Source organism: Odocoileus virginianus, chromosome 19 (genome assembly GCF_023699985.2).
Source record: "Odocoileus virginianus isolate 20LAN1187 ecotype Illinois chromosome 19, Ovbor_1.2, whole genome shotgun sequence".
NCBI lineage: Eukaryota > Metazoa > Chordata > Mammalia > Artiodactyla > Cervidae > Odocoileus > Odocoileus virginianus.
In genome coordinates, this window is record NC_069692.1 from 7,906,099 (window position 1) to 7,921,839 (window position 15,741).

Sequence of the window (15,741 nt, forward strand, 5' to 3'; positions counted from 1 at the left end):
GCCTTCTCTCTTCCCACTCAGGGATTCAGACATCGGGCATAACATTTGGGGGTTCGTCTGGGATCCCTTGACCAGGGAAAGAGAACACTTCCAGGACAGAGGGGAAGGATAGATATAGCACCGGTGCTTAGGCAGAACAGGAAAGTCCGGTGTAAATCCGAGGCCCTGCTGGGAAGCAGGAAGGTATCTGGCGCAGGAGAAAGCTTTCTGTAAAGGGGGAACAGATTGGACGTTCCAGCCGGCGCAAGACTGAGGCCAGCGAGCGCGCTGGAAGGCTGCCGGCTCTGCGGGAAGGGGAGTTCCTCTCCTGATCCCGAGTCTGGTGAACAGTGGACACCATTCGGTAAGATAAACCTGCTACCGGGAGGCAAGAGAATTCAGGGGGCCCGAAAACCCAGCGCTATGTTATCAGCCAAACTGTCTGTGTGTTTGCCTTCGGCTCTCCGTGTTTATGTATGCCGGCATTGTCTCTGGTCCTCCTCCTTTTGAAATCTTTGAAGACATCTGAAGTTTTGTGTCTCTATAGAAGGTTTTCTGAGAGACTGTATTCTTGTATTTAAGGGAGTGTCTCATGAGGACTGCCAGGTTTATATGTGTGTTTTAACTCTGTTCTGTGTTGTGATTTGTGATGGCCATTTTGCTTTGTCTGGCCACCATTTAGACCTGCCACCATTTTGTTAGAACTTGATTTTCTTTTCCTGTGCCGTGAGACCACGGCTCTCAGGAACACTTATCTAGACCATCTCTAACTCCTGAGACTGAGAGAAAAAGGAAAAAAGCCTTTAAAAATGTTATTTATTTCAACTTTTTTATAAACTAGTAAATTTTATATTGTAATATCTAATTCATGACCAAACTTAGAAAATGAAGCTAAATCTTGCACTGTGTCTGTCTAAATATGTTTTGGTATGTCTTTGTCTCTGGAAAATATTTTTTAGGTTAATTTGTAAATGAGCTCTATTTAATTGGCTTAAAAAAAAGGGTAAGTGCTTACAAATCAAATAATTCTAAATTAAACAATAAATTCCAGGTTTAGGTGAACTGGGAAATATTCAGTATTAAATACCTGATATTAATGTTTGTTTGTTGACCTATCTAATATAGACATGTCTTAGAGTAATTAACATCAAGTGAAATGTTTTCACTGTGACTAGGTTTAATATAAGTTAAATATTATGCCTGTTACAGATTTGTCGACAAGTAAATTACCTCGAGTTAAAAAAAAAACTTCTAAAAATGTAAATGAGGTATAAGTTTGTATATAAACTCTATTAAGAATAATTATTCTTTAAGAATATCTGTTTAAAATAGTCTCTCCAGATTAGTGTAACTTGAATTTCTAAGGGTTGTGCTAAACTAAGTATTGGAAATCTATTAAATAATTAGGTCATTTCCAAATGAAATAAGATTTTGAAACATTTACTACTAAACACTGATTTCCTTTTACAGAAAAACTAAAGAGATTTGGGACTATAAATGAATAATGTTTGATGCCATCCTAAAATGTTTTAAGAAAGCAAGGATTTTAGAAATTATCACTGGTATTTATGCTCACCAATCTATAAAATGCTAATATAAAAGTTAGCTCTTGGTTGCTAAAGGAAAGCAAGAAGTGTGCTTTCAGTAAAAAAAAAAAAGTGTAAAAAAAATGCTAAAAAGAGTTATGCATGATCAGGATTTTCTAAAATTGGATTACAATTAGTTAGATAAATAGATTTTGTTAGGAATGACACGTCATAAGAAAACTGGTTAGAGCCAATTAGGTCCAAGATGGCGGAGCTGACTTTTACTAGACCTTGAGCCTTGATATTTACGCCCATTGTGACATATCAACAAGCTAAATGATACACCCATCAACATTGACTGAATCTGACCAAATGTTCTAAACGCTTTTAAGTGATCTTTTTGATAAAACTTCCCAAATCGAATTCTTCTGAAGTTCCTTTGACATCTAGCTAACTTTGGGATGTTTCAGAGGGCCCCTGAAACATCCCAAAGAGAGATATTAAACTATTTGGTTGGTTAAATTACATAAAAAAGATTATCAAATGAGTAATAAATCTGCTCATGTTATAATGTATGAAAAATTACTAATACAGATATCCTAGAAATTATATGGAGTTCTTAACACTTTGATATGTCTTGGTATTCTAATGAAAAACCTGATGACTTCACAAAAGTTAACAAAGGACTGAATGAACCAGCGAATATGCTTATAACTTTTATGGTTTCTATCTGAGAAATTACAGGTTTAAATCGTGTGTTTTCCGGGAGTAGAGAAAACCTTCCTCTTAAACTAATTATAAAATAAGTTGGTAAAATTACACGTTATAAACAAAACAATTATATTTTCTATCTGACTCCTCCAGAAATTTGAAACTCTTAAGTTTCCAGTAAGTTTATCAAATGAGCTAAGAAGTTTATCTCACTAACAGGTACAAAAATCTCAAGGAATTTTTGAGACCTTAAAAAGAAAAGAGTTCACCTAGATTTGTTAGGCAAAATCTGTGATAAGCCTTTGGTGTGAGTTTCCCAGCCCTGTTTTATATTAAAAGTTCAGTCTGAGATCCAATAAGTGTTTCAGCAAAATAAAAAGTCTATGATCAATTATGATTATATAAATCATCAGACCAAAATTAGTGAAAACAGACCTATTTTGCAAGCAAACTAGCCTTAATTTGGTTGTATTTGATAAAAATGAGGGTAACTTTAGGGAGAAAAAGATATTTCAAAAAAATGTTAAATCCCAGTTTGTTAATGGAGGTCTGCATGTAGTAAGACTCATTTCTCAGATAGTTCTTTGCTGTTATGTGATATTAATGTGAAAGTTTGTTTCTGAAGCTTATCTCAGTAGTCTATCTTTGGATGAAGATCAGATGCCTCATGACCTGCAAACAGGACTAGAAAAAGACATAATTTAAGAGACTGTCTCCAACCTGGATGGAAAGACTTTGTATCAGGAGAAACTACACTACACCAGGATGAGAAGACAGCGACATCAGAGGCAGACAGCTTGTCCAAGATGCTAGACGTGATTCGTATGATCATTTATAATGTTTTCTTGACTTCTTAGACCTTTGCATATAAATCAAATGCTTTTCTACCATAGGCCTGATTCTATGTTAGTTTTAAAAATCAATCCAATTGTTGGGTTTGTGGCCAATTACCTGTATCTAGTTCTGGGTTACCTTGGTAAATTTCTCTACTACAAGATTCTAACTGGTTGGCCCTGAGGAAATTTACTTAAAAAAAAAAATATATATATATATATAGTCATATTCAGATCACTGTGATACTACCAGATGGGATCCCCTCACTGGGCCAATTAATAATGCCTTCTCTGACTCTGGCTATAAATTTGAGCCTTTTTCTATTCCTCAAGCTCAATCAGAGCAACAAGAAAGGTTTTAGCAAAAGAAAAAGAAATCTTCCACAATTATGAGATAGATTTATATAGATAACACCAGGCTATGGTAATTTTGGTTTAAAGTCTCCTCTGTGTTGAAAACAATTATATCACGCTAAGGATAATCAGTCTAGTAACACTAGAAAACTGGGCTATGTGCCTTATAGATGGTGGTGCCAATGTATAATTTCCCTGAAAGATAAAGATTCATACAGAGTAGACTAAGTCAGACGACCTGGGATATACTGGGCTACATCTAATGGAAGCTCTTAAGTCTTACTTGTGACTTTACTAGTACTGCTGGCTATGTTCTTTGTATTTCACCTGTTTTACAAAATTGCTATTTCTTACAGTGCCAAATGTGTGACTGAGGCCTCTGATAAAATAACATATAGTTCCCTATGAGATCGATGATGATGGCAGTGTAACTCTAGATATGAGAAAAAGCAACAAGAGGGAATGTTTTCCTGGACCAAGAGGCTAGTAAGACAGGTGGTCCAGAGAATTTTGGATACTGTTTTATGGCCTAGTCCAGTAACAGCACATTGAGTGGCCTGTCAATAAAATTTTTGCCAAACCTGAGAATGGACATTCTCAGCACCGTGGGATAAAATGGTCATGAAATGCCCCCGTCAAAGTCGTGGTCAAGTTTGTGAGCAGAAAGGGGCTCTGCCAACTGAAGATTGACACTTGCCATCTACATCTACGGAGATTATATCATGGCCACTGCAACTGCTGACTTTCAATGGCCCTGAAAGGAGTTCAGGGTGAAGATCAAGAATGAGGCATTCCGTGCTCTGGGAAAAACTGGCAAAACAGGCCTTCAGATATTAGATCTTTTCAAGAGATTTTATGAGTCCCAATTCTTGCATCTTCTCATACCTAGAGAAACACTGACATCATTGGCATCAAATGGTGCCATCTGCTTTGGCTATTAAAAAAATTTTACAATTAAAAGTCAAAATAGAGTACTCAGCTATGGTTCAGACATTCTGAAAAATAAACAGATGTTACTATGGGTGTAATTTCAGATTAGACATTGTATTGCTAAACACTTGAGTTTTCTGGGTTGTGTCAGGCTTAGATGCCATCACTCTCAAAACAATGTCTGCTAAAAGCTAGTCACTTATACCTTGCTTTTAATAAAACTAGGTAACTGGCCACCTGGCTAAAAGTCTCCCTGAAGTGCCAGTTCCAGACTGGGTTTCAAGCCTATTCTTCTAAAAAGAAAGAGATTTATTTTGTCTATTAAAATTCCAGTTATCCCTCCTCCAGCTACTACTAACTGGGTATGTTACAACAAAATGGCAGACCAAGGGATTGAGGTTTTAATCATACAAGGCTCAGATCTAGGACTTGGAACTCAGGGAAGGTCAAAGAGGCTGAATAAAGCCTATATTTTACACAGCAGGTCTGTACTCCAGAGTCACCACCCCACAGAGTCCTGCTCAGTTTTAATTTAGAGAACAGGGCAACTATGACTGTGATAACTTTCTGTCAAAATGGGGCATAGGACTGCCTCAGCTTGGAGAAGAGACACTGAATTGGAAGTATTCCTGAGTTCCAAGGGGTGGATTCAAACAATTGCTAATCAGAGAAGGGAAGAAATACGAAAACAGAGGGGAAACAATCAAATGGTGGTACAGCCTTGAGACGGGTCCTGGTTCCTACTCAAAGAAATATGCATAACAATGTCTTTTGAGTTCTTCTACAGAACTGGAGCCCCCACCCAGGTGGAAGATGGTAACTTCAGACTAAACACAAGATTCCTAGAACACAGCTCTGTTGCTTGACCACCAGTCAATCACCCCAAATGTTGCCTCCTGTTTCTGGGGACCAGTGATGACCATCCTGTTAGGTCTCCTGTTTGGCCCCTGTCTATTTTATCTCTGAGAGGCGCCAACAGTTTCAAACTAAGTTGCTGTTATTACAAGAGTAAATGCTGGTTTCAGATATAAAACACCCCAACTTAGGTCAGGTATAGAGAGACTTCTGCTCTGCTAGGCAGGCCTATGCCCAGGCACAGCAGGAAGAAGTTACAGAAGAAAGAGACCTCCGCCCCAAATCCCAAAAAGCATCTTGAGTATGAAGTCTCTCAAGGGGGAGTGGTTAGGAAAAACACACTGCCTGTCCATCCACCTAATGTTACTCAGATCTCAATATTCGACTGTCCTTACAGATGATATAAAGGACGCATGATTGGGCCTTCCATAGAAACAAAGACGGGGGAATGTGGGGCTGCTGGGGCTGGCAGGGGCCCGGACCTGGGTTTCGTTTTCCCCTGAAATGGTGGTATTCCCTGCCCCCATCAGGTAACCTGGAGCCAGCCAATCAACACGCGCCTAGCAAGAAAAAGGGAACCTATCAGGGGAAAGCTGAAAAGCCTGCGAACGCCCAAGTTTGAAAAAAGCCCGCGAAGGTTTGGGCCAATAAGATTACTTTGCAAACATGTAACCAATCCGCTTAAGCCAGCTACCAACTGCTTGTGCACACCTTATAAATTGGGTAACAGCTTGAGCTCAGTGCTCTCTGACCCCGTACCACTGCATTGGACGCGTGGTGGGAGCCCTGACTTGAGTCAGCAATAAACTTCCCTTTTTTTGCGAGTTGCATTGTCTTGGAAGCCTTCTCTCTTCCCGCTCGGGGATTCGGACATCGAGCATAACAGCTGCTCCTGCCACAATCCTGACTTTAGTTGATACTGTCTCCAGGGATATATCACTCTTTTGATTCATCTCCCTTTTTCCCATCTCCTTCCATAGTAGTCTATTCCTGCTATTTGAAGGAATTTGTCAAAACATAAACATATTCATTTTAGTTCAGTCGCTCAGTCATGTCCGAATCGTTGCATACCCATGGACTGCAGCACGCCAGGCTTCCTTGTCCATCACCAAGTCCTGAAGCTTACTCAGACTCATGTCCATTGAATCGGTGATGACATCCAACCATCTGATCCTCTCTCGTCCCCTTCTGCTCCTGCCTTCAATCTTTCCCAGCATCAGGATCTTTTCAAATGAGTCAGTTCTTCCCATCAGGTGGTCAAAGGATTGGAGTTTCCACTTCAGCATCAGTCCTTCCAATGAATATTCAGGACTGATTTCTTTTAGGATGGACTGGTCGGATCTCCTTGCAGGCCAAGGGACTCTCAAGAGTCTTCTCCAGTACCACAGTTCAAAAGCATCAATTCTTCAGTGCTCAGCTTTCTTTATAGTCCAACTCTCACATCCATACATGACTATGGAAAAATCATAGCTTTGACTACATGGACTTTTGTTGGCAAAGTAATGTCTCTGCTTTTTAATATGCTGTTTAGGTTGATCATAGCTTTTCTTCCAAGGAGCAAGCATCTTTTAATTTCATGGCTGCAGTCACCATCTGCAGTGATTTTGGAGCCCAAAAAAATAAAGTCTCTCACTGTTTCCACTGTTTCCCCATCTATTTGCCATGAAGTACAGGGACCAGATGCCATAATCTTAGTTTTCTGAATGTTGAGTTTTAAGCCAACTTGTTCACTCTCCTCTTTCACTTTCATCAAGAGGCTTTTTAGTTCTTCTTCATCTTTCTGCCAAAGGGTGGTGTCATCTGCCTATCTGAGGTTATTGATATTTCTTCCAGCAATCTTGATTCCAGCTTGTGCTTCATCCAGCCCAGCATTTCACATGATGTACTCTGCATTTAAGTTAAATAAGCAGGGTGACAATATACAGCCTTGACATATTCCTTTTACGTCACTCTCACTTAAAAACCATCATATTGTTTTCATTGCCTGTGGATAAAATCTGAGCTGAAGGCCCTGTTCTAATTTGATCCCTTTGAATCTCTTTAGGGCCTTGTTTTTCAAATCTCCCATCTTGGGTCAGCAGCTCCTCCCGCCCTCCACACATATCAATGAGTTGAAGATTTAGAGGATTTATTGCTATTTTCAGCTTCCGTGCCTTTGCATGTCAGCATGGAATGCCATCTCCTTACTCTGTTTTTTTCTGGTTCACTCATAGTGCTATTCAAGATGCAGCTCATGTGTAAATTTTTCTGAGAATACCTAAGTATTTCTAGCAACCTAAGTCTACAGAGAATCCCATACTTGTCAAAGTTCATGGTTGAAAGTAACAGAATAAGATTCTAGATAATTTAGGTCTAAAAAGAAATTGATTAAAAAGGGTAGTAACAGCTGTACTGGGTTGAGTAGTGTCTTTCAAAAATTTATGTCTTACCCAAAGACTGTAAATATGACTTCATTCGGAAATAAGGTCTTTGCAGATATAAACAAGTTAGGATGAGATCATACTTAGTTGGACTTCCCTGGTGGCTCAGATGGTAAAGAATACACATGCAGTGCAGGAGACCGGGTTCATCCCTGGGTCAGGAAGATCCCCTGGAGAAGGGAATGGCTGCCCACTCCAGTATTCTTGCCTGGATAATACCATGGCAGAGGAGCCTGGTGGGCTACAGTCCATGGGGTTGAAGAGTCAGACATGACTGAGCATGACAAAGCCTGCATATACACGTGTCTGCACACACACAGACACACACACAGAGTCAAGGGAACCCTAAATTCTACATGACTGGTATCCCTATAATAAAAAGGAAATTTGGACATAGACATACAAACCTATAGGGGAGAAAGTCGTGTGTATGTGATGTCAAAGGGAGAGACTTAAGTGATGTGTCTCCCAAGGATCATACCAAGGAAGTCCAGGGCCTCCCAGCAACCGCTGGGAACCAAGGAGAAAGGCTGGTTCCTTCAGAAGCTTCAGAAGGAACCAATCTTGTAACACCATGATTTCAGACTTCCTGCCTCCAGAACTTGGAGATAATAGCTTTCTATTGTTTAAGCCTCCCAGTTTGTGGGTATTTGCAATAGCAGCTTTGGGAGACTACCTACAAAAGCCCAGATATTCAATAGGAAGAATAAAAGTGTGTGGTATGTGTGGTGTTGCTAATTAGTCAAGCTAGAGTTAAAACCCTTCTCCAGAATGATTTCATGAGAAAGCTGTCTCTTGACACCTGCTGTTACCACCAGCCCCACCAGCCCACCAGGAACACTTCTAGTACTTCTGAACTCTACCACTTCTAGACATTTCCTGTTGCATCCTGAATTTCCAGCTCATTTCCAGGCACCATAAGCTCTTTCCAGCTTCCACACTGGACTCTGTCCACTCTCTTTTATTGAGTGAAAGGTGCTCCTGGCAGGGGCAAACTGTACAATTTGTGGAACCCAGCACAGAATGAAAATGTGAGGTCCTTCATCCAAAAATTACTAAGAATTTTAAGACAGTGAGAGAAGAGCATTAAGCCAATTGCCAGACCCTTCTAGGCACAGGTCACACACCTATGACACTAGCCCTGGCCTTTACTCATTCTTGAGTGACATACCCACAGTCTTCACTGAGAATATTCAGAGGAATACTGTCTACTCTCCTCAATCTTTATAATGAGGAACAGGGTCCCCCTCCACTTACTTGTGCTTCCCTCTAAAATAGGAAAGTGATCTGATATTTGGCAAAAAAAGATAATTGTTTCAAGGTAGAGCTTATATATATTTTATAGCACTGCATTACAACTGACTACTTTCACATCCTTTGCTAAACTGTTAGAAGACAAATGCTGAATTGAGCAACTACAATCTTCTGTGGCCAACACTTTAAAACTGGGATGACTCACATATCAGATATGCAAAAATTTCACTTTTTGATGCTTTTTCCTCTTTGCATAGATAACTTTAATCTATGAAATATGTTCAGGAAGTTGTGATGCTTTGTGTTTATTTCATATGCACTAAATTGCCAGAGAGCACATGTTTTAACAAATCCATTATAATGAAGATGTGTTACATGTATTAAAATGCAAACTATTGCCTAGGTTCTGTCTTGTAAAACATCACCCATTTGTAGGCAAATCAGTTTCCACGTGTCCTCTCTCCTTACCAACTAGTAAAGGACTCTGTTTTCTGACCACCCCCACATGACTTCATGTGCTCATCCACTTTCTGTTCCAACTTTTCTAGGCAGTCAAACCTCCGGAAAGATTGGATCTCAAGACTGAATGAACTCTCCACATTCTCTTTTGAAAGATAAACATGCACTCTATAAACTTCATCGGCCTAAACAACAGAAACATCTGTTTAGGCTCATGTACAGCTTTTTGGCTGAGTTCAGCCACAGGGAGGTTTACGAAGTGTGTTCATCAGCTGTGTCCTGCAGCACCCAAACATCATTACTGGTCAGAATGATACACTCGAGAGATTACCAAGCCTGGGAATAACTAAACTGGATAGCTATCCATAAACAATCCTGGTAATGCTATTACACTGTCCTCACATCCCACAGTTTTGTCTTCCATGAGAAATGATTTTAGGATATAAATAAGCATGAAATGCAAAAGATTGCTTAACTAGATAGGGTTGTTAGATCACTTCAATGGACATAAATATTGAGTTATAGAGCAAAGCCCAGATGAGCTTCCCAAAGGCTATTTACTCTACCCACCAATGCCTGTAGTCAGTCATTCTCACCAGAGTAAAAGCCCCAAATATTCTTCTCCGTAGGTTACAAGTAACATCAGAACTGTTAGCCTTAGGATTCTAGTCCTGTGGGTTTGGTGACTCAACAGTGAGTGGAGAAGTATTTAATAAGTACCTACTATTTGACAGACTCCATGTGGAAAATCGTACAAGCTCTTAACAGTCATCATCAACCTTCAAAAGTATGTGTCATCTTCATTTGATGAAAGGAAGAAACAAAGCTCAAACAGTTTCAGGGACTTAAATTCAAAAAGATAACAAATGAAATGATCAATTTATAAATGTAGAACTCTTGAATCTACACTTCCTTATTGTTATTTTTCTTTCCTCCTATGCACTATAAACCCTTTTTAAAATTTTACATGTGTAGGGTAGTTTGAATTTGATTTTTCTAAGTCACCTGTAATTTAGAAGGAGCTAAGTTACCATCTAATTTCTAACATTACAGTTAGTAAAAAGCAGGTTTTGAGGGAGAAGGTACAGAAGAGATTTTCTGGAAAGAGCTAGGAGTATATAACACAGAGTAGCTAAAAGGGAAGTATGAGACAGTTGAAGAAAATCCATCCATTTCACATTTTTAACAGACGCAATCCTGTTCCTGTGTATCTTTCTTGGGGGAAAAAAAAAGTGAAAGACTCTGTACCTGACTTTATGCAAACATTTATGAAAGTTTTTTATGACTCTACTTGACATTACTGGTTTTTATAAGATACATATATATTCCACACAAGAGTCCCACTGCATTTCTTAGTATTAACTTTTAAAATATGATACGTGTAAATGTAAGATTATTTACATATGTCTCTGTGTATGTTTGTTTATGTGTGTTCTGCAATTATGTTTCATAAATCTGTAGAGAATCTCTGATTGACTTTTAAGATTCTGGCAGCAAAAATGAGCATTCAAAGTCCTGAATTCACTACTTTTCTACAAGAGCCTTGGTTCTGTCATTCAGATTCAAATTTAAATACAACTGACTGAATAGAAAGGTTGAAACTGAATCAAGTCCTTTGACCTCAGGCAGAACAGAAAAGAAATGCAGACTGAGGCTCAGTGGTAAAAAATCTGCCTGTATTGTAGGAAACTCTGCGAGTGAGTTCCATCCCTGGGTTGGGAAGATCCCCTGGAGGAGGAAATGGCAACCCACTCCAGTATTCTTGCCTGGAAAATCCCATGGACAGAGGAGCCTGGTGGACTACAGTCCATGGGTCACAAAAGAGCTGGACATGACTGAACAACTAAACAAGAGCAGCAGACTGTTTAAACAAATCGATTCCATACTTTACTTTCCAGAAATGTTATTCACAATTGAATGCCAAGTGGTGAGCCCTGCTGCCGTGGCCTAAATGCTCAGGCGTGTCTTCTTTGCAACCCCATGGACTGTAGCCCACCAGGCTTGAACCCTGTGAAGCTAAAAATCAGAGGTTCATCCTCTAATTCAGCAAGAAAAAACCCAATTCTGAAATTAAGGGTCCTTTTGTGTTGCTTTGAGTCAAGACTTTCACCACACTCATTTATATAACAGTTCAAAGGACCTTTAAAGATGTTGTTACAATTTAAAAAGTTAACGCATACTTATTGACAAAGATTTAAAATACAGAAAAGTACACACTTCCTATAATCCCAATATTCACAACCATCTTTTTTTTACAACCATATTTTTTAAGGCATGTGAATAAATATCCAGTCTTTCAGATAGAGTGATAGAAAAAGTAAAATTGGTAATATTTTAGTGAATGAGTATAGTGTCTTTTTAAAATTTAAAGAATTATTATTTAAAAATAGTCTCATCCATGAAAACATATTAGTACAGAGAAATAGATGAAAAAAAATCACCATACTCACCACCCTTCTAAAGGTATTATTTTACATTGGTTTATTTTTGTGCCATTTTGCTGTTCATGCTGCTGATGACATTGCAGGCACAGATTCTGGAGCAAATATTCACAGATAGAAGAGATGGGATAACATTGAGTCTTGATGACAGATAATATCTATCGTGGCTGGTTTATTAATCTTTTACAATTTAAAATACAGACCACAAAGACTCAGGTCTTTCCATAAGAGCTTTAACGATCCAGAAAAAAGATGACTGAAATTCCTTGGCACTAAAAATGATTTCTCTTTGTGCAGGTCTGCTTTTGTGGATAGAAGCAAAAGCACTGCATCCAACTGCTCAACTTTGTAGATAGTTTAGACACTTAACAAGGGCAAGTACAGAAGGATAGTCTTGAGGTTTTAAGCGCCTTGCATCCATACTGTGGGATAAACAGAGATAAAGACTTTTCCTATGATTATCAAAGGGCAGAAGCCCAAACAAAACAGCTGAAGAAAACATACAGGTCCAAATTCCACCCTGAGCTACAGAATTCACCTGACAACATATGACCCCACTGGATCCTTGGGACTGGGATTTCAATTAGTTAACAGATAACCCATAAATAATCCACAAATCCATTTATACCAACGGTGCTCCATTCTTAAGATTTTCATTTCGACTTATCATACATTTAACCAAATTTAATCTTCAGGTATTTTTTAAGAACAGTGTGACATTGTGCAAGTCCTTGCATATTTAAGAATCTGTTGTACAAAAGAAAGACAATGATATTAAATATAATTGGGGGGTTATCACCTTGTCCTTTTGAAGTCCTATTAGGGAATCTCTTTTGTTGACCAACATTTTGTTTTGCAAAAGACCCTGATTTTGACTGCTATTACCCTGCTGTGGCAGATGATGCTCAAAAACCTATCACAGCCTTGTTTCAGGGCCTCTTCCTGTACTGCAAAAGATACAAATCACAATTTGCATTTTCCTAATTTCTCTGCAGCTGGGAATCTGGATTTGAGTTAGATTTTACCACTTAGATGCAGGCACATGGTATCTAGACAGAGGAAGTAAGGAGAAGGCCATCTTCCTTCCATTTTGGCTATTTCTATGGCCAAGCACAGCTAACAATAGATGCACTGGGTTTCCGTGTAGCAACATTCAAGGATCCAGTCACCAGCTACTTGAGTGTTTAACAATAGTGTGGCAGCTTTCTGAGCTCTTCATTGCAATTACGGCAGTATGTTATTTTTTAACTGAAATGTAATTGTATGTTAGTTTCAGGTTTACTACATAGGGATCTGACATTTATATACATTTTTAAATGATGTGGTAAGTCTAGTAACCATTTGTCTCCATACAAAGTTACTTATTACAATATTTCTGTCCATATTCCTTATGCTATATATTACATCACTGTGACTTATTTCTATAATTTATTTGTACTTCTCAATCTCCTTCACCTATTTATTCCTCCATGCACCTCCCTTCTGGCAACCACCCATTTGTTATCTGTATCTATGAGCATGTTTTCCTTTTTCTGTTATTATTGTTTTGCTTTTTTTAGATTTCAGATCTAAGTGATGTCATAAGATACTTGTTTTTCTTGAAGTCTGTGTGCATGCATGCTCAGTTGCTTCCGCTGTGTCTGACTGCATGTGACCTGATAAACTATAGCCCGCCAGGCTCGTCTCTCCGTGGGATTCTCCAAGGCAAGAATACTGGAGTGGGTTACCATGCCTTCTTCCAGGGGGTCTTCCAGGATCGAACCTGCGGCGTCTCCTGCATCTTCGGCATGGCAGGAGAATCCATTACCAGTGAGCTACCTGGGAAGCCCTTCTTGAAGTCTAGAAGATTTCAAATGTGACCAACTGATTCTTCACCTTCCTAATTATGATGCGGGTACTAGCTCCATTTCTGGCCAGTTCGGTGATGTCGTTCAGGGAGTTTTTAACTTAAAAGGCTAACCAACAGACTCCCTAAAGACCTTCTAACAATAATTCTTCTATTACATTCTCTTTTACTTAATATAGCCAGGATGTTTTCAGTTTCTTGCAACTGGATCCTAACTGATACACTTTCTTAGATGCTTCTAGAAATTTGTTCTATTGTTGTTTTTCTTGTAACTTTCTGTGATCTGAGAAGAGATTTTATTACCTTATGCTTATAGCTGTGGGTCCTATTAACACTATTCCAATGGCACCATGCTCGAAATATTTGATCACAATTGTTACAATCTCTCACAGGATTCTTATCCCCCAAGTGTATCCAGAATTCTGCAGAGTGCTTCTGTGTATCTATGAATCATCCTTAGTGTTTACCACTGGATTAGCTCAGTGAGAAATTCTCCACTCCAGGACTCATTTGTACCACAGGGATGTCACTTACAGCTGGAATTCTGTTCATAGCACTCAAGCCTCCCAGCTGCCATTGCCCAGGTGCTAGAGAAAATTAACAACTAAAACAATGTATCTTTTTACCTCGGTGCCTTTTAAGCTAAAACTCAGTCACTTTAAAGTGCTGGAAATCTACAGAAATGTGATGCCATGAATTTGGAATCCCATGAAACTATAACAGTAGAACTGGAATTCAACTGTGTTTTGATACTAGAAATCCATGTCCTGATTCCTACAAACTACACATGCTGCAGTGAAGAGGGACATGCGTGAAGTGTTCCAGAATCCCACGATGGGGCTCTTACAACTCTGCTGGGCATACACAGAACTCCTGGTGGACTGGACGATTTCTAGCAGTGGCTTCCACAGGAGACTGGGAAACATGCTTCAGTGTTCTAAAGAGTACAGTTAGTCACATAACACTTTCATTGGCCTCTTCTCTACCTGCTTTTGTCCAATAGCCATCTGATTCTATTTATAGAAAGGATTACAGTATCTCCTTATCTTGACAAATCCCTGGAAGTGCCTTAACTGTGCAAAGAAATGTTCAAAGAAAGACATAAATGGGAAGGCACATAGCCTAATATTAACCCACTGGGAGCTTTTAAGTTTCGCCTTCAGTCTAATTAGAACACATTGTTCCAACTTTAGTTTAAAAAATGTTGCCAGTTTTCTTCTAGAACTAGATTCTTTATAGTAATTTTACTTGGAACACAGATCAAAACTATTTTTCTTAATATCTGTTTTGATTCTGTTTTATTTTTATTTCTACTTCGGAAATGAAACTTACTCAAAAGTTAAATAGTTATTAAGCCTCCTGTATTCATTACCCTCCCTCATTAGTTTTTATACCATTTCTCTTTTCTTTTAGTTATGAGAACACTTTTAAAATCTGTCCTCCATCTCACTCATTTATTTTTCTGCACAGTTTTGCTCTTTAATTCTTTAGTAAACTATAGTAAATTCTTTACTTTAACCCAGTATGAACTTTAATTCTACCATTATTATTTTTTTTACCTAACATGGATTATCTACTTTTTTATATATTGTCTAATATCTACTTTTCACTTCATCCAGTCCTCATTTTAGTTCAGTTTCTCATATTCTCTTTAAAGCTTTATGCTTCTCAGGAGGGGAAGTTGGGGTGGGATGAATTGGGAGATTGGTATTGACACAGGGGAATAAAATAGGTAATTAACGAGAACCTAATGGATAGCAATGGAAACAGTGCTGACTTTATTTTTCTGGGCTCCAAAATGACTGCAGATGGTGATTGCAGCCATGAAATTAAAAGACGCTTACTCCTTGGAAGGAAAGTTATGACCAACCTAGACAGCATATTAAAAAGCATAGACAATACTTTGCCAACAAAAGTCTGTCTGGTCAAGGCTATGGTTTTTCCAGTGGTCATGTATGGATGTGAGAGTTGGACTGTGAAGAAAGCTGAGCGCCAAAAAATTGATGCTTTTGAACTGTGGTGTTGGAGAAGACTCTTGAGAGTCCCTTGGACTGCAAGGAGATCCAACCAGTCCATCCTGAAGGAGATCAGTCCTGGATGTTCATTGGAAGGACTGCTGCTGAAGGTGAAACT